Source organism: Camelus bactrianus, chromosome 1, assembly GCF_048773025.1.
Source record: "Camelus bactrianus isolate YW-2024 breed Bactrian camel chromosome 1, ASM4877302v1, whole genome shotgun sequence".
NCBI classification, from domain to species: Eukaryota; Metazoa; Chordata; class Mammalia; order Artiodactyla; family Camelidae; genus Camelus; species Camelus bactrianus.
In genome coordinates this window covers 38968-58648 of record NC_133539.1, presented here as the reverse complement: position 1 = coordinate 58648, position 19681 = coordinate 38968, and the positions used below count along the sequence as shown (strand labels likewise).

The window sequence follows — 19681 nt, the reverse complement described above, 5'->3', positions numbered from 1 at the left end:
TAAAAGATGTACAGAGAAATCCTATTAGCCCTTCATCCAGTTTCCCCAATGGCTGCATCTTTCACAATTATAGTACAATGTAAAAACGTTTGACATGGATGTAACGTGTAGTCATGTCACCTTACCACCGTGTAGCTTCATGTAACCACTGACTCCATCAAGACACGACATTGTTTCATCTACAAAGGTCTCCCTCATGCTACCTCTATACTCACACCCAGATCACCACCATAAATCTGTTTTCCATCAGTATAATTTTGTTTCTGCAAAACATTATCTAAATACAATAATATAATTTTATAGCATATAATATTTTGGGATTTCTTTTCATCACTTAGCATTCTTCTCTAGGTCCATTCAAGTTGTTGCTTGTCTCAAGAGCTTAATCCCTTTTATTGTTGAGTAAGACTCCCAGTGTGGAGGTACCAACTTACACGTACCTGCTGAGGGACATTAGGGCTGTCTTGCAGTTTGGGCTCTTGCAATTAAACAGCAGTTTTGGCTATTACTATGAACAACTGTGTACAGGTTTTTACGTAAATGTTAGTTTTCATTTCTCTAAGATAAATGCCCAGGAGTACAATTGATGGATTGTATGCTAAGTGCATATTTTACACCCGATATCACCCATCTCAGGCCAGCCTAATCCTAAAGGATAGCATTATATTTGGAGTCCCTCTGAGAATATGAGTGTCAGGGTGTTTGTTCATAGCAGCATTATTTGCAATAGCTGAGATATGGGAGCTTCCTAAGTGTCCATCAACAGCTGAGTGATGACCTATTAAGACACTTTTCCATAAGATCTTAAACTGGGCAAGGATGCCTCTACCACCCTTGATATTCAACATAGTGTTGTGAATTTGGAGCCCAGAGATGGGAAGGCAGGAGGCATTTACTGTTGCAGGAAAGGCTTGCTGGCAGCGCTGACCAGAGGAAGAGACCAGAACTGTGAGCATCAGATCTGAGAAATCAGAAGCCCAGCAGACAGGGCAAGGGCGTGTCTGGGCTGCTTCCTTGGGTCCAGGAGACATTATTGCATTATTGTTCATTGAGCCGTGGCCCGATCGTGCAGACATGCATGCCTTGGCCCCGGTGGGACAAGGGGTTTCCCACGGTCTGTACCACGTTCTTGGAGCTGTGACTCCAGCTGGTGTCTTTCTCACCATCCAAGGAGCAAGGGCATCAGTGATCTCTGCAAACTGCATGCCAGGTCTTCAGTCTGCAAGGAGCTGCACCAGAGACCAGGCCTCCAGTGCAGGGCTGCCTGACCTCACGGGGTCTCCTTTTTGGCAATATTTGTGCGTTTTGGAAATAGGGCTGGACAGTAGCTAATTCAGCCTCCTCAAAGTCAATAGGATCAAATTAGGTCCCGTCATACTACATTAGTTCACACCAAATCAAACTAGACATTTTTGAAGCTCTGAGTTGACCGAGAAGGCTGCCCCACAAGTAAATTTTCCAGGAAAGGAGCCACTTGTGGAGCGGTAACTCAAAGCCCAGTGACTCGGCTTGTAGCTGAGACCCTCCTATAAGCCCCCTTCTTGTGGCTCGTGTCACATTTCCTGCTGCTGCCAAGTGCTGACCAACCCCAGGGCTGGCCTCCCGAGCTCCGTGGCAAGTACATGGCCACAGCCCAGCCAGATGGGCCACTGGCATGGAGCCTGGAATGGAAAACTAACAACGTCTGAGCCCAGATGTAATTTCTACCAGGATCACGCATACAGAGCAGAGCTACCTGGGTGTATGGCGCTGGCTTGGAGATGTCCACGGTGCTGAAAGGATCCCGGTCCTCCCCTGCCCCACCTCCTCCTGCCATGAACGAATGACTGGAAATTCCATTACCAGGTTTGTTAGGGGCTGTTAGCCCAGGGAGACAGAGGGCAACAAACTGTGCCCAGCTCCGACTTCTCCTTACTCTGGTCCATCCTTGGCAGCATCAAGCTCCTTTGCCCCTAACATTGTGTTTCAGCATCAGAAGGAAGAAAACCACTTGAAAAAACCAATCTCACAGTGTGGGTTCTGTTCATTGTGGGTTTTGTCCAGCAAAAGTCCCACTGCGGAAGAACAAAATTACTCAAGACTTTATTAAGTCAAGAGAGTGAGAGGGACCTGGAGCCCAACTCTCCAAGCCCTCCCAAGCCCTTGTATTTATTGAGAATAATCAAACAGAGAGTCAAAGTAAAATACGTCATAGGAATGAATAAAGGGCATGGTGTATGTGCAGGGATGCAGCTCAGCAGTTTCAGCTTGTGAAAAAAAAGAGATTATAATCTTAATTTATACTTAGGGAGAAGGTTACAATATTGATAGTACAAATGGTTACTTTAAGCCTCAAACAATCATGAGCAAGGTTACAGTGTTCCAAATAATTAATAATGAAAACCCAGACCACCACAAAGTCTCCATACTACAATCAGAAATCGTCTAAGCACACGAAGCAGCCCAGCTGTCCCCAGCTAAGGGCTAAGTCACCGTCTTCTATGAGCAAGAGCAGCCCACACGATCCACCTGTGCCTGATGAGTGAAGCATGTCCTGCTGGTTAGCGCAGGGGACAAGTTATGGTTTTCCATGAGCACAAGCAGCCCTGAATCTATGACCTCAAACTAGGCAAAGCATGTCTCTGCTTTTTATGGCAAGGAGACAGTTTGTAGCAGATTCCTGCTGGCAAAGCAGCTTCAAGGCAATGTAACCTAAATTCCATAGATAAGGTGTTGACTTGTATCTAGAGTTTAGCCTTTTATGCTTTTGGACATTTTGCTTTGAAGTAGCAGTATAATGAGAAATATAGAAAGCATTGGTTTTGATTATACATTTCTTACGTGTTTATGTAAAGGTGAGGATACATAAAGGTGGGAATATGATCTGGTAAAAGCAATGATTACCATATCAAAGTTTGTTAACCCAAGTTTGTGCTCCCATATCACAGAATCATCATTTCTTTCCAAGACTCCCCAACATGTGTGAGAAAGAGATGATCAACTACAAGGCAAAGAGAAGCTTTCAGCCCAGCTCTTCTTGCCAGCCCTGGCAGTGCTCCAGGGTCCAGGGGTCCAGGGAGAGGACTCATGGGAGGGGATAGCTGCTCACAAAGGTCTGGGCATCTCATCATTTCCACCACTGGGTGTGATTTTCTGGGCTTATCCCCAACTCCAGCCTGCGGATCTGTTCACCTGTTTGGGTGAAAACCTTCCACTAGGGCATGTGGGGTTTCTGGGCACTTTGGGGCTGCATCGGGGGCAAGGGCACTCCCAGGTCTGTTTTCTTGAGGAGATATGCTCCCATGTTATGGACCTCAGCCCTGGGTGTTCTGGGAATGGGTGGGGTCTGGTGTGGTTAGAGGTCTGAGTCAGTGCTCAGGGTTTTGGTTGGGGGTGCGTCTGGGGTCCGTGGTCCCACTGTGGTCCCTCTCCCAGGCAATCCTCTGTCTGAGCACAGAGGGATTTCTGCCTCCCCATCCCCAGTGACTGGCCTGGGGCCTGGTTCATGGTGGCTGCTCAGGAGATGTCCAAAATTGGATAATGGAACAAGTCCAGTCCAGTGTCGCCCCCTACACTTCTGTGGGGGCCCCCATGATGCCTGCTCAGCACTGCACACCTGGAGGACCAGGGCCTAGGCAAAAACTGTGTGCCCCTGGGTGGTCAATGAGAACTCCTTGAATCCCTGATGTGTTAAGAAACTTGTTTATCACTGTGTAGAGGCTGAAGGAAGGGGGTCAATGAGAGCAGTGGAAGGGACTGGGTCCAGCAGCTGGAATCCCCTGAGACCTTGGCCCTTGGAAGGACCCAGGATGGCATCCTTGGTAAGGCGTGCTCCTATTCCTTCCAGCCCACTTTACCCCATTCTGACTTGCCTCTCAGAGGTCTTCATAGGAGGATCGCCTTGTAGGTGGCTTTTGATGTATCAGATGTCCAGAGTGTCAGCTGGAGACACGTGCTGGGTGAAGGGCCCCCCACCATGACCCTGACCCCAAAGCTGAGGATGAAAGTGGGTCTCAGGAATGCCCCCTTCCAGGACAGCCTCCTCAGTCAGGAATGAGGCCCTTTGTGTTCCTAAATGGCCCAAGTGAGAGGTGCTTGGTGAGGGTTTGTCCACCAGCTCCCAGCTCTTTCATCCCTTCCTCTCCCAACAGACCCTTGTAGGAAAAGCTCCCCGAGATGATGCAGGAAAATGGATGTGGGGTGTGAGGAAGGCCATGTCCCAGATTTTGGTTGAGTCCCTGGGATGTGCCCTGCCAAGTGTGGGTCCTTGGCTTCATGCAGGAAAGAATTCAAGTGCAAGCCACAGTTGAGTAAAGGTAGATTTATTTAGAGAGGTACATACTGCATAGAGTGTAAGGCAAGAGAAAGGCAAGGAAAGAGCTGTGGGAATTGGGTGCTCAGGTTAAAGTAAAAGGAGGTACACACTCCATAGACAGAGTGTGGGCCGTCTCCAAAGAGGAGGGAGCAAAAAATGGCTGCTAGGCATGGTGTTGCCAGCTTTTATGGGCTCTGTAGCTTCACATGCCTACAGGTGGGACCATTCCAACTACCTTAGGGAAGGGGCTGGGATTCACAGGTATTGGGCCACCACCCATTCTTTGGCCTTTTGTGGTTAGCCTTGGGACTGTCATGGCTCCTGTGGACATGTTATTTATCATGCTATTTCAATGAGCATATAATGAAACTCAAAGTCTACTAGAAGTCAAACCTCCTGCCAACTTAATCCTCAAGGCCACTTGGGAGTTGAGTCTTCCACCATTTTGGTGTTAATTGCTGTCACTCCTTGAATGGCTGTGCCCTGCCCCTTTCCCTCCTGTCTCAGTTTTAGAACTGTTAGCTACTACACCCCAGAAAGAATTTTATAAATTAAAGCCCACAGTTTAACAATAGTCCATTTTGCCTTTGCAAAATGATTCTGTACATTTCAAAAGTTAATCTAGGTCAGCACCTCTTGCCCTCTACTGACTTGCCCTCTACCTTCCAACCATTTCTAATAGTTAGATTCTGTCACTTTGTGTGTTCCATTCTGCAACACTCCTACACCCTAATCAACTAAATTTGAATAGATTATGATTGACCTTTGGGCTGTACAAATGTATGGACTTAGACATACTCATAGTGACACAACCTAAATTATCACAAGGAACACTTCAACCCTTCACCCCCACCCCATTATCTGCTTATGTGTGTAGTTTTGCCTTTTCCATAATTGTCCTAAATAGGGTCCTACTGTGTGCAGCCTCCTCAGACTGGATTCTTTCAGTTAGTAACATACAAGTAAGATTTGCCCATGTCTTTCTGTGGGTTGATGGTTTTATTTTTATTGCTAAGTAGTATTCCATTGCATGTATATGAGAGTAAAACCAGTTTTCCCTCTATCCTTCTAGGCTCTTGGATGAGACCTCCCAGCCCCCCCCCCCCCCGATAAGACAGATTACCGGGAGAAAGAAACAAGTTCAATAACACATATACCTCCAGTATACCGGGAAGATACCCAGGAAAACTGAGCCCCCTCCCCCCCCCAGAAATGGCCAAAGACATCACCTTAAATATGATCTTTAGTTTAAAACAAAAGCAAGGCCTTGGGGAGGGAGGAAGTCATTTATGGTGGGTTACCATGAAAGCTCAGTAAACAAAGGTGTGTTTGTTATGCAGACTTAAGTCAAGACTTCTCTATTGATAAGAGTTAGTTAAGGTTTAATCAGCCTTCTATTTCTGGTACAAAGAGGGACACACTTACAAATGTAGATTTTCCTAATAAATGTAAATGCCACTTACAAAAGGGCAACATCCACTCAGTTTTCTAAGATTATTTTTTAAAATTAGACTAAATTAATCCTTATGACAAAGAAGCCTATTTTGGGGTGCCTTATTCTGTTCTTTTTGACATGGATGTACCCCAAATTGCTTATCCATTCATCTATTGAAGGACATCCTGATTTCAAGTTTTTAGCCATTATGAGCAGAGCTGCTGTGCATAACTGAATCCCAGTATGTCTTTGGACATAGTTTTTCTTGCTTAAATACTGGAAGCAGGACTACTGAATCCCAAGGTGAGACTTGTTTAGCTTTGGGAAAAACTGCCAGCCTGTCTTACGAAGTGGCTGTCCATGCATTCCACCAGCAATGAGGGAGAATTCTGTTGTTCCTCACTACCAGCAATGGGATTGTCATATTTTTGGAGTTTAGCAGTTCTAACAGGTGTGTCATGATCTCTTTTGATTTTAATTAGTAATTCCCTGATGGCATATTTTTGTGTGCTTATTTATGATCTGTATGTCTTCTTGGATCAGGTATCTGTCCAGATCTTTATCCATTTTTTATGGGGTTATTTTAGAATTCTTTGTATATTTTGAGTCCAAATCATTTATCAGATACGTGTTTTGTAAATATTTTTCTCACAGTTTTATGGCTTGTCTTGGTTTTCTGAATAAGGTCTTTCAGAATAGAAGTCTTTAATCTTATAAAGTCCATAATCTTACTTTTTTTGTGGATTGGCTTTACGTGTAGTGTGATAAAACTCAAAGGTCATAATCTACGTTATCAAATGCAAGGTCATATAGATTTTCTTCTGTTTATCTCTATAACTCAATTTTGGATTTTAAATGTGTGTGAATAAATTTGAGTGAATTTGTTGTAAGTGTTAAAGTTTCTGTTTCCATTCAGTTCATTCCATATGGCTTCCAATGAATTGTTCCTTAGCTGTTTGGAGAAGTTAGGGATATTTGGCTTTATTTTAGCTTGAATTTCCAGTTTAAAAGACTCAGCTGAACTCTTCTCAGGGGGGTGGGGCCCCTAGCTGTGAGGGGTGCTTGTTCCACACTTTCCTGTCCGTAGTGTAGTGGACTGAGCTGAGCTGCCCTTGGGTGGAGCTTCCGCTGGCTGTGAGGGTGGCTGAGCCTGTGCTTTCCCATTGGCCGGCAGGGCCCAGAGCCCGCCTCCCCTACCTGTGGCAGGAACACACGTTCAGCCCGAGGATTTGGCTTCCTGCGCAGCTGACTAGAGCCACGTCTCCTCTGGACCTGCTGGGCCTTTGAGACAACAGGGGGTTATGTCCATGCTGAAGGGACCCCAATCTCCTCAGGACCCGACAGGAGTTGCTGCACTGAAGGCAGGGTGAGGAGGAAGAAAAAGTGAGAATTTTCCTGTGAGGGGCTGACTGCTGAGGGGAATCCCTCCTCAGAGGGCCAGGGAGAGGAAGGGCTGGATGTGGGGAACTGTGGGTTTTAGTCAGTTTTTGTGTGTGGTGTAGAGTGTGCCATGTCCTTTGTGTGTGGTGTCCAGTTTTCCCAGTGTTATTGAGGAGACTGTCCTTTCCCTAAGCATATGTTCCGGGCTCCTTTCTTGTGACTTAACCGACCACATACCCCTGGGTTTATTTGTGGGCTCTCTATCTGTTCCTCTGGTCCGTGTCCTGGTTTTTGTGCCAATTCCACACTGTTCTGGTGACTGTAGTTTTGTAATGCTGTGTGAAGTCAGGGAGGGAGATGCCTCCAGCTTGTCCTCCTGTCACAGAATCCTTCTGGCTGTTCAGGGTCCTTTGGGTTTCCACACAAATGGTAGGGATGTTTGTTCTGTTTCTGTGAAAAATGACACTGAAACTTATTTTATTAAAGTATAGTCAATTTACAGGGTTTTGTTATTTTCTGATGTAGGGCATAGTGATTTGACCAGGTTTGCTTTGAATTTGAACATTGCTTTGGTTAGAATGGATGTTTTAACAATATTAATTCTTCCATCCATGAGCACAGGATATCTTTCCATTTATTTGTGTCTATTCAGTTTCTTTCCTCAGTGTCTTAGAATTTTCAGTGTTCTGATCTTTCACATCCTTGATTAAATTTATTGCTAGGTAGTTTTTTGGGGGGAATGCAATTGTAAATGGGATTTTAAAAAGTCTCTTTATAATGTCCCGTTATTTATTTATTTGTTTATTTTCCTAAGGGAGAGCACGAATGCCATCCCCCACTACCACAAATTATGCAGTCGATTTTCTGACATTTGGAGAAATCGCAGGGGTCAGCACATCCGAGGTGCAGTGGATAAGCCTCTCCCTGGGAAAACCACCTTCATGATCACGGTATCTCCCCTGCCAGGTAAGTATGATGATGTCTCATTATTCATGTAGAAAGACAACTGATTTTTGTCTATTGATTTTGTTCCTTGTAGCTGTACTAAAATCAGTCATCAGTTCTAACAGGTTTCTGATGATTTGTTATGGAAAACTAGAAATCAGAAATCACCCTGTTTGGACTCCATCCAGGTCATCCACAGCACCCAAGACACAGTGTCTCCTAATCTTCCTACAGGGCCTCTAAATTACCTGTGGACTCCTACAAGGGTGGTTATCATCAGAACTTTGGGTGAACTGAATCTAGTTAAGGGTTGGCCTCTATAAGGGAAATCTGATGTCTTCTCTGCTTTTTCAACACGGTGTTGACAATGGTTGTTTTGAAAAGTAATTTATTTTCTAGTAATTTCAAACATATAAAAAACTGTAAATAGGATTACAAAGTACTCACATTTACCACCTGACAAAATGCTCTAAAACTGGGATACTCTCTCAGGGAACCAGCACATAAACCCCAAATGAAGAAATTTTATGGTTCCACATTGTAATCCCATCCACAGGCCCACTTCAACCTTCCCCATTGCCCCAACTTAGGGAAATGTATTTTTCCATTCTGATCTAGTTTTCTTTTTCTGAAACTATTATTGAGACTTTCCCTCTTTTTCAAAATCTTAATGGATTTGAAGTGCATAAGATGAGTATGATCTTGACCTCTTCTGTGTGGCTTCTGTCACTTAGAATGTTTTCAGTGTTCAACCAGGATGTAACATGTATCATTAGTGTTTCATTCACATTTTTCTTTGTTATTAAAAATACAGAACATAATGTTACCTTTTAAACCATTTAAATACACAGTCCTAAGGTATTAACTAAATTCACACTGTTGTACAGATACTTCACTGTCCATCTCCAGAACTTCATCATTTTCCCCAAGTGAAACACTGTATCCAGTAAGCACTAACTTCCTTCAGCTCCTTGCAATGACATTCTTTCTATCTCTGCATTTGACATCTGGATACCTGGTGTAAGTGGAATCATATAATATTTGTCCTTCTGTGTCTGGCTTATTTCACTTAGCATAGTGTCTTCAAGAATTATTCATGTTGCAGCATGTGTCATAATTTCCTTAGTTTTTAAGGCTGTGTAGTTTCCTATTGTGTATACACCACATTTAGTTTAACCATTCATTCGTTGGTGGACAGTTGAGTTGATTCCACCTTTTGCTGTTGTGATTAGTGCTGCTACGAATGTGGTTGAACACCAGTTCCTGCTTTCAAATATTTTGTATATATACACTGAAGTGGAATTGTTGGATCACATGTTAACCCCATGTTTAAGTTTTTGAGGAACTCCCATGTGGTTCTCCACCATGACTGCACCACTTTATTCCTTTATATGGCAGAATCATAGAGCGGTTTATGGATATACCCTGTTTGTTAATCTATTTAGCCTTTGATGGACATTTCAATTGTTCTGCTTTTTGGGCCATTGTGAATAGTGCTGCTATGAATATTTGCAAACAATTTTTTTTGTTTGTTTCAACACCTGTTTTTAATGCTTTGTGTTCTATGTCTAGGAGTGAAATTGCTGAACCATAAGGTAACTGCATTTTTATCTTTTTGAGGAAATGACAAACTGTACATATAAGCTGTACCATTGTCAACTTTTTCAAGTAATGTTTAAAGGTTTCCATTTCCCTCCATTTTTACCAACATTGGTTGTTTTTAATTTTCTTGCTTGTACAGCTTCTAGTGTGCTTGAAAAGGTACAGTATTATGGTATTAATTTGCATTTCCATCATGACTGATTTTTTAACATCTTTTCATGTGCCTGGTGACTATTTGTCTTGTTCAGAGAAGGGTGTATTTAATTTTTTTTAAAAAAAATCTAATTTTATTTATTTTTGCTGTTTTTTTTCCTTTTTCAGTTTTATTAGGTAGAATTATTACAGTTTGACCACACACATATACATTATATTACCTGTAAATACGTATAGAAATATACTGCACATTTTTTTCAAAGTTTATGTTTAGAGAAGGGTCTATTTAAGTCCTTTTACTATGTTAAAAATTGGATTTTGTGTTTTTATGAGTTGTAAAAGTTCTTGATAAAAATTTTTTTAGTTATGTAATGTGCAAATATTTTATTTGATTTTTGTTTGTGGTCATTTCACTTTCTGGATAGCGTCTTTGATGTACAAAGTTTTTTAATTTTGAGGAAAGGCAATTTAGTTTTTTCTTTCCTTGCTTGTGTTTGCTTTCAGATCTAAAAAAATAGCTAAACCCAAGGTCATGATGACTTATCCCCACTATTTCTTTGAGAGTTTATACGGCTTCCCTCCCTATCTGTGAGGTATTGGTTCCAGGACACCCTGTGGATACTAAAATCTGTGGGTGCTCAAATCTGTTATATAAAATGGTGTAGTACTTGCAAATAATCTAATCACATCTCCCTGTATACTTTAAATCACCTCTAGATCAGTTATAAAACCTAATACAATGTAAATGATATGTAAGTAATTGTGAAGAAAATGAAATATTATTTAAACATTTCTGGCATGCAACAAATTCAAGTTTTTCTTTATGGAACTTTCTCCAATTATTATTATTATTATTTTTATCTGAAGGTGGCTGATTCTGCAAATGTGGATTCAGCAGATGAGGGCTGATTGTTGCTTTACCTGTCTTTAAATTTAAGTTTTTTATGTACCTTGAGTTAATTTTGTATGTGGTGTGAAGCAACGATCCAATTTCATTTCTCTTGGAAATGAAAAATTTTCATTGGATAAACAATTGCCTGGCACCATCCCCCCCCCCCCATTTAATGCTGCCCAGTGTTGTAAAAAAATCAGTTAGTGCATGTGTCTTTTCACATTTGAGTGTTGCTCTGGATACATGCCCAGCAGTGGGATCTCAGACCTTTCTTGCTTCTGACCTAAACAGGAGGAGGTCACTATGTGGAACCTACATTTCGGGAGATGGGGGTTTATCTCCACCTCCTTGATGGATGCCATTGATTATTAGGAATTCTCCTGCATAGAGAGAATTCTATTCAATTCCATTTATTTAAAAAAAAACAACAACAATAACAAAAAACCTATGTCATCATTTAACTTCATCACTGTGGACACATGGATAGTTATTTTAATCTTTGATTAGAATCCAGCAATGCAGAATTTGGTTGCTCTGTCTATTCCTGCTTTGGCTATTGAGACCTCTTTTCATTGGCTCCTGTTTCCTTTAAGATCATTCCATATTTTGGTCCCCCCACCCCTGGTACTTCCTTATATTCTGATACAAGTTTCAAGATTATTCTGAATCATATATTTACTGTCTCACTTCTAGTATAAGCCATCTCTTCAAAGAGTCCTGGGTCCTTTTATTAGAGAATGGTATTAAGAACTTACATATGGGAGGAAAATGTCCTCAGCCGACAATGCAAGGAAATGTATGCCTGTTTTCCCACCTATGTGTATTGTTGCTCAGGGAGCAACTCCCCGCCCCTTCCCTCAAATCTACCACAACTACATAGTGATTGTTTAAAATTTAAGTTACTTAGAAAATGGCCAAAGGAAGAGGGACACTCTGACTCCCACTCTATCTCTCTAAAAGCAGGAAATAAATCTGTCACTTGAAAGGTTCAGAAGCCCACGTAAACATAACTTTACTTCTTTAACTTACCACCCCCAAGCCCAAACTCTATTAAGATTCTTCATTAATTGAGTACCCCAAAGCTACATTTCTTTGGGCTGTCAATTCATAACAACTCAATAATTTTCTAGATGTATAAAATCTGCCTGGTTTTACTACTTACTTCCTATTTCTATGAGACTTTTGTGTATAGGAATTAAAATTTCTTTTTCTCCTGTGGCTCTCTTGTCCAGCCACAAGAAGTGAAATTTCTCCCTCCTCAATAGAATACACTCCTAATTATAAAGCCACAAGAAGTGAAATTTCTCCCTCCCCAATAGAATACACTCCTAATTATAAAGATTTCTATGTGGAACTGTTTGTATTCATATTAAGGTGAAGACGAGTGTATGCTGATGCCTCCAACCTGATCCATTATCATATGGACAGTGTACATCTCCCCCTGCTTATCCATAACTCCCAGTTAGACAGTGAGAATCCTCATTCCCACCATCTTCCATCCATTCAATTCATTTCTCATTCTACTCCAGATGAATGGTTTCAGCATTCTTAGCTCCTACCCTTGTGGAATGGAACTTTATAGATTCTGCGCAGTATGTTTTCCCTTTAGTCTACACATTCTGTTCATTCCCACAGTTACTGAGGCTGGCAACTTTTGCTCCACCAGTGTCAGTGAGTGCTTCCATACCTTTCTAATACAGATTCTTTTTTACATCCTGTATTCTATCCTGTGACACTACCACTTACTTGATCACTTAATTGACTTGCTGGGCCATAGAGAACTATGGGTTTAGACAAATGGATATTGGCAGATGTACATCACTAAAGTATTACATGGAATATTTCAAAACTCTCACATGATCTGTTTACCACCTCCTAGTTTTCCCTTTTCCTGAATTTCATATAAATTGGGTTATACAATGCATATGTAGACTCTTCAGATTGGATTCTGTCACTTATGAAAGGAAAATCAACATGGAGTTGATATTGATAAGAGAGCTCTGTAAAATGGAGTGAGGAGCCCATTTAGAATGAATGAATGAAAGTCTAAGTTTTGACCTGATGAAATCATCCAAAATATCTGCCAGAAACTTATCTATCTGCCAGTAACCTATCTACTTATTGTATTCTTGGCTTAAAATAATTCATGACAGTCTGTCTATGTATTGGACACTTACCCTAAATTAACTCATGATTCCTTAAGGACAAATATTTTCTGACTCACACCAGAGTCCATCACAATTATGGCCAGTGAACTTTTAACAACCTCCTGGACTTCTGTCTTTATAAGCCTCTGTACTCTTATTCTTACCTGGAACACTCTTTAAGGGTTACCTGAATCTGTACTGGGAAACAAGCTGATGGAAGACAAACCACTGGATAACAAGCAGCTAGTAAACAAGCCACACCTAGATTTCCATGAGCTTAAAACATTGTATTCACACTTGCTTGCTTAAAATGCACATGCTTGATTTGTTTTAATGTTTTATGCAGTAGATGACCTATAGCACATATTATGCTAAAGAAAATTTGTGGTGAGCAATCCTGAGATTGACCATAAGGGCATGAAAGAAGGCATATGTTTCCTCAGGGTAAACAATAGATAGTCCTGGAAAGCCAGGTCATCCAGTAACAGAACTTTGTTCTGGCATGAAAGCATGCTGTTTAACCTGAGGGAAATATTTGCTATCTCAAGATGGCCTGGAGACAATCACAGGGTAGGCTCATAAATCTCATATACCCTGAGAAGGGTGATTGTTCCTGGAGGGGATAGGCTTGTACTTAATCAATCACTTAGCAAGCAGAACTTAGTGCTTATTGCATGGAATATCTAAAGCCTCACCTCTTTGATCACAATTTTTTGTTTTTGAAGCTGTATACTCCTAATAAATATAATGTCAACCAGGCTTTTGGCATTCTCGATCCACGAGAACTTGAGTCCCCTGGTCCCATCTTTTCTCTTTACTTTGTCTCTTTGTTTCTTAAGTCTTGCATGGCCTGTCCTCAGACACAGTCCTGAGCTGCACTGGATGCAGCAAATCTGTGTCTTCCAAATGCAATTCTTAATTCATCACCCAAATAAACACTTTTCCTATTTGCAGTTTCCTACATTATTATTACTATTATTATTTTGTTTGCACACTTAGCATTATACGTGTAAGATTATTCCATGTCTTTGCATAGATTGGTAGTTCATTTCTTTCCACTGGTAAATAGTATTCCATTGCATGTGTATGAAAGAAAAAATAATTTTTCCTCTACCCTTCTAGGATCTTGATTGGTATCTCCTCTGTGATAAAAGATTAAGAAGAGAAAAACAAAGAAGTTTAATAATGTGTATACCTCCTGTACTCTTGAGAGATACCAAGGAACACTGAATCACTTCCAGAAATGGCCAAAGCCATCACCTTAAATAGCATGTTTAGCTAAAAGCAAAAGAAAGACTTGAGGAAGGGAGGAAGCCAGTTATGTCAGGGTGTCATGCCAAGCACAGTAAACATGATATGGTTGATACTTAGATTTCAGACAAGACTTTTCCATTGATAAAAGTTACTTGAGGTTTAATTACCCTCCTATGTCTGGTACAGAAAGAGGAACACACCCTTACAAATGGAGATTCCTGTAAGAAATGAAAATGTTTCTCACAAAAGGGCAACCTATGCTCCATTTTCTGAGAGTCTTTAAAAAAATTAATCAGACTGAAACAGTCATTAGGCTACAGACCTATTTTGGGGGTGGCATACTCTGCTCTCCTTGACATGAGTGTGCACTGTGTTTTGCATGTACTTCCTCCCGGTTTGTGGTTTGTCTTTTGGCTTTCTGAGTAAGGTCTTTCACAGAGTAAAAGTGTATAAGTTTACAAAGTCCATGTTATTAATTTTTTTGTATTATTTTATAGATAGTCATTTGGTGTCTTGTGTTAAAATGCATCACCAGGCCCAAGGTCTTATAGGTTTTCTCCCATTTCCTTTAAAAATTTTTATAGTTTTGTCATTTAAGTTTGTCTATGGGCAATTTTGAGTGAATTTTACTATCGCTCATAAAGTTTGTGTCTATGTTCTCTTCATTCTGTATGTTTTAAAATTAATTGTTCCTTAACCATTTTTTTGGGACAACATAATGAGATATTTGGCTCTGTTTCAGCTTGGATTTCCAAAGGTACTACATAGAGCAGAACTGCATCCCAGATGAGGTCTCTAGGTTTTGTGAGCTTAGTGTTCCCCGAACTTCTCTGATGGCCCACAGCAAGGCGCCAAATCCACCTCTCAGACCCATGGGCACAAGTGCATTCTGCCCACGGACCTGGCCCTTTGCACAGCTGGCAGAGGCTTGGTCTCCTCAGGACTGTCAGGGCTTTGGCTTCTAGACAATGGGGTTATGTCCATGCGGTCACGGGCTGAGTTTTCTTGGGCATCACTAGTGAGGAGGAGCTGCAATAGGAAAGGAAAAGGACGAAGTGAGGAGAAGCTTCCTGTGTGCAGTTGACTGCTCAGGGGAGTTCTGTCTTCAAAGGAACCTCAGAACGAAGTTGATGTGGGAAACTGTGGGGTTTTAGTTTTAGTTAGTTTTGTGTGCAGTGTAGATTGTGACCAGTGATGTTCTTTGGGGCATAGTGTCCCACTTTCCTAGCACTGTTTATTTAGGAGAGTGTCCCTCCCTCTTTGTATGTCATTGGCCCAATTCTCATGAATTAACTGACCACAGCCATGTGGGTTTATTTTTGGGCTCTTTATGCTTTTCCTCTAGTCTGTGTGTCTGTGTATGTGACAGTTCCTCACTATTGTGGCCACTACAGCTCTGTGATACAGCTTGACTCTAGGGAGTGAGATGCCTGCAGCTGTGTCCTTCTTTCTCCAAACCTCTTTGGTCTGTTCAGGGTCCTTAGTTGTTCTATATTAATGTTAGGGTTGTTATTTCTATTTCAATGAAACATATCATTGAATATTATATTGACGTTGCAGTGAATTTGTTGATAGCTTTGGTTAGAATCAATATCTTAGTAATTCTTCCAATCCAAGAGTACAGAATATTTTTTCATTTATTTGTGTCTTCTTTAATTTCTTGTTTAATGACTTACAGTTTTTTGAGTACCAGTCTTTCACATCATTGGTTAAATTTGTTCCTGGATATTTTGTTCTTTTTGATGCAATTATAAATGTGATTGTTTCCTTAAATTTTATTTCTGATGGTTCATTATTAGTGTATAGAAATGCAACTGATTTTTGTACATTGGTTTCATATTGAACTTTACTGAATTTATTTATTTTACAAGCTCTTTGTCATTGTGGAAAATTGTAATTTTAATATCTCAATGTTTCTCTTGTATTCCAGGTCATCCACATGACCCAAGGCCTGGTGGCTACTAGTATACTCATCCCACAGTACCTCTTAATAACAAGTGAACTCCTACAAGGGCGATTAGCATCATAACCTTAGTTGACCTTGGTCTGGGTAATTCTTGGCCTCTATATCAAAGTTTGATGTCTATTTTATCCACTCTTCTGGCATGGTATTGATATGGTTGTTTCAAACTGTAATGGACTTTCCAGTAATTTCTATAATGATAAAAAGTACTCACAGTACTATTTGACACAAAGTACTGTAGGGTGTTTTACCCCAAACAGGGACATTCTCCTGAGGAACCATCATGTGACTTGCAAAAGAGGAAGTCATATGGTTTCCACATTATTATTTAGTCCTCAGGCCCCCTTCAACTTTCAGCAGTTGGCCAAATGGCATGTTTTCTTTTTCTGGAATTGTTACTGAGACTTTCTCTCATTTTGACAATCTTGATGGATTTAAAGCATGCATGATGACCATGTGATCTGGGAGAACTTTTCTTTATGACTTTTTTTTTTTCAGCAATGTGTATTCAAAGCCTTAAAAATGTGCATACTTTTCACTCAGTAATTTCACTTTCAGGAATCTGTCCTAAAGAAATAATAAAAGTTCTGCAGTGAATTAAGAGAATCAGGACTCTATGTACTTTAAATGATATATATATATATATATATATATATATATATATGTAATCTTTATAAAAAATTTAAATATAAAGATGTTATTCACAACATTGTTTACTCTAGAAAAAAAGTTGGAAATAACCCAGAAAGGACATTGGTTAGACAAATTATGGTTTACATGTAGGCAATATGTGTACTATGTAGGAATACAATGTAGCCATTTCAAAAATATGTTTTCTAAAAATGAAAACGACATGAGAAAACAGTTACAATACACTGTTAGGCTGAAGGGGGAAAGCAGGCTATAGGGTAACACATCTATAATATATGACCCTGATTCTGTAAAACATGACGTCTGCACATATACCTGCAAATAAAGGGCAGGAGGACTGAACAGTAGCTCATCTTTAGATGTGAGAATTACCCCCTTTTGTGTCTGTTATGGGTTCTACATTTTCTGCAATGGCAATGCATTTGTTTAGAGTCCAGAAAAGCCTCAAACATTATCTAAACAGAGCAGCAAGAACTGGATTAAAATTTTCATTAGTGTTATTCTCCCCCAAACACAATGGACACAACAAATCCTGGAAGTTTAAACATAGACCTCGGTCTCTGTCATGAGCATCATGACAAGGGCCACAAGATGAGAATAACATAGGATGGAGAAAGCTTGGCCTGGAGAAGGCATTGGATGGGCTTTGAAGGAGAGGGTCATCAGGATAGGGCAGATTCTTAGAGAAACATTTAAGGTGAGGGAAGCCACATAACCAGGGGCCCAGAGGTCAAAGAGGACATGGATGAGACCTGAGTGGTAAAGAGACCAGGACAACAGTGACCTTGTTTAATGCAGGGGCCTCCAGCCAGAGGTTGGAGGCTCAGGGTATAGCACACTGCTCTACCTAGGATAACTCTATTCCCTTAGACTTTTTCAGGCATATGCAGATGCTGGCAGGACTGACTAAATGCTAATGTAGTTAAAGTCATTACAGAGTTCACAATGGCACTGTGTAGCTTTCTATCTTCTCCTCAAATGACCAGTCTTCTCCAATGACTCTGCCCCATGTAGGACACCCACCCCCAGGCACTGGCCTTCCTGTTGTCCCTCTGATGGGCCAATACTTGTTCCCCTTGACCTGAAACATGCTCCCCCAGATGTCTGTACAGCCCCTCCCCACTGTAGGTCCTATGGGAAGAGAGGTAGAAGTCAAAGTTTGTGAAGTGAGAGCTCGGAGGCCAGAAGTGCATGCTGCTGGCTGGGGGTGGGACCGAGGAACCACAGGTATTTCAGCAGAAATGTCTCGGGAAGAGTAAGGGGCTACAGGATGGGGGAGGGCCACCAGGTCCAGACAATGTCTCCAGGGCTTTGGGAACTGAGCAGCTGTGGCAGACAGCTAATGCAAAAGTTCTGAGGATCAGAGGTGATTTTCAGACCCAATATCCTGAAAGAACACAGAACCCTGATCTGCTGTGCTTAACTGTTACAGCTGTGGGTGCCCTGCAGCTTCAAAGTGCTTTCACCTTCATTACCTCATTTGGTCCTGGGAGGTAAGCAGAAATAGGCAGTGGCCATTTTACAGAGGAAATAACTGAGGCTCAGAAAAGTTAAATAACTTGCCTGAAAGCTCAACAGGGTCGGTGGCTGACTAGCCGGACTCAGCTCCCCAGCCCCATTTTCTCCACATACAAACCCAGGTGTTTTGGCGCTACACTTAGACTGAATAAAGACATCACTGTCATAAAGCTTTGCCTCCTGTATTTTGACAACAGCAACCCTGTAGGGATGGACTCCATGGCTGCAAGTATCAACTCAGGGCATCAGCGGGAGGGCATGTACAGAGAGAATAGCCACATGGACCCTCTGTACAAACGGTAAGGGAAGCCCTGTTGTCTGAAAGGGTGTGTGTGTGCGCGCGTGTGTGTCTAACCAGCCAGCCCAGCAGGGTCCAGGTTGCTGTGGCCTTCCAGGGGTGCTCTCAAATTCAACTAAAGCTCTGGCTGTGCCACTGCCTCCAGGGGGCCATTCACTGCATCTGAACTTGAACCCAGGTTCAGGGAGTGGAGGAGGTGGGGCAGCCTGAGGCAAACTGCTAGGCCACCAGAACACCCACAGCCCCCAGTCCCTGAGGAGAGGCAAAGGCAAAAGGCAGACCCTTCCTCTCCAGCCCCAGCAGTCCACACGCTGCCGACAGTCCAGACTGCAGGACAGGACCTGGTGAGGGCGCTTCCTCCAGGGCTGTCCCTCGGCAGTTGTGCATCTGGTCAGGCAGCTGCAAGCCACACACGGCCACTGGGCATAGGGAAGCGGCCAGTGGGACTCAGCAATAGTGTGTGACGTTCATGTGAGCCAACTTACACTTAGAAGTGAGTGGCCACCAGGAAAGGGCAGCAGGAGGTCCCCTTGTGATAGAAGCATGCTATCTGGTGACTGCTGAGCCCAGGGACGTGCACGCGACAAAAGTGCAAGACCTGAAAACACCCGCCGCCAACGAGTCCAGCGAGGTCCTGGATGTGATACTGTGATACAAGGTGCTACCTTTGGGGGCGTTTCCGTATTCTTTCTCACAACTGCTTGTTAATCTACGATGGTCTCAAAATAAAAAGTTAAAATAAAATGAGACACCGACCGTGCTCAATGGGTACTGCAGTGGCCAGTGAGCTCTAAAAAGCCACATTCTCACTGAGCTAAAGAAATGTCGCCCACTCATGCTCGTTGTCTCTTCCCCTCACACACCACACAGCAGGCACCTGTAACTTGGGGGCGTGGGGGCGCTCCGGGGCTAAAAGAGGGGTGAGTGCAGGGCGAGGGTCACAGAATTAGCATTCGGAGATAGCATTAGATATGAGGGGTTCAAAAAAAAAAAAAAAGACATAAAATGGTGAGGAAATTCCTCAACTCAGCTGCAGTGAGGTTTCTGCAGAGAACCGCCCCCATCCTCGGAGGAAGCCCTGGAAATACTAAACCAAAGGACCCCCGCTTGGCCGGTAGGGCAATCTAGGCAGGAGGGCCTCTGGACTCA

The 19681-nt window shown here is 42.1% G+C and overlaps 1 long non-coding RNA gene and 1 other non-coding gene across 2 annotated transcripts; one reads left to right on the top strand and one right to left on the bottom strand.

The window, feature by feature from the left end:
• Nucleotides 1-6958: 6958 nt before the first annotated feature.
• LOC141579002 (uncharacterized) lies at nt 6959-16671 on the top strand. Its single transcript, XR_012509893.1, has 3 exons — nt 6959-7095; nt 7924-8075; nt 16033-16671. It is a non-coding gene; the product is annotated as an uncharacterized LOC141579002 (long non-coding RNA).
• LOC123611753 (U1 spliceosomal RNA) lies at nt 7920-8083 on the bottom strand. Its single transcript, XR_006718848.1, has one exon. It is a non-coding gene; the product is annotated as a U1 spliceosomal RNA (small nuclear RNA).
• Nucleotides 16672-19681: the final 3010 nt, after the last annotated feature.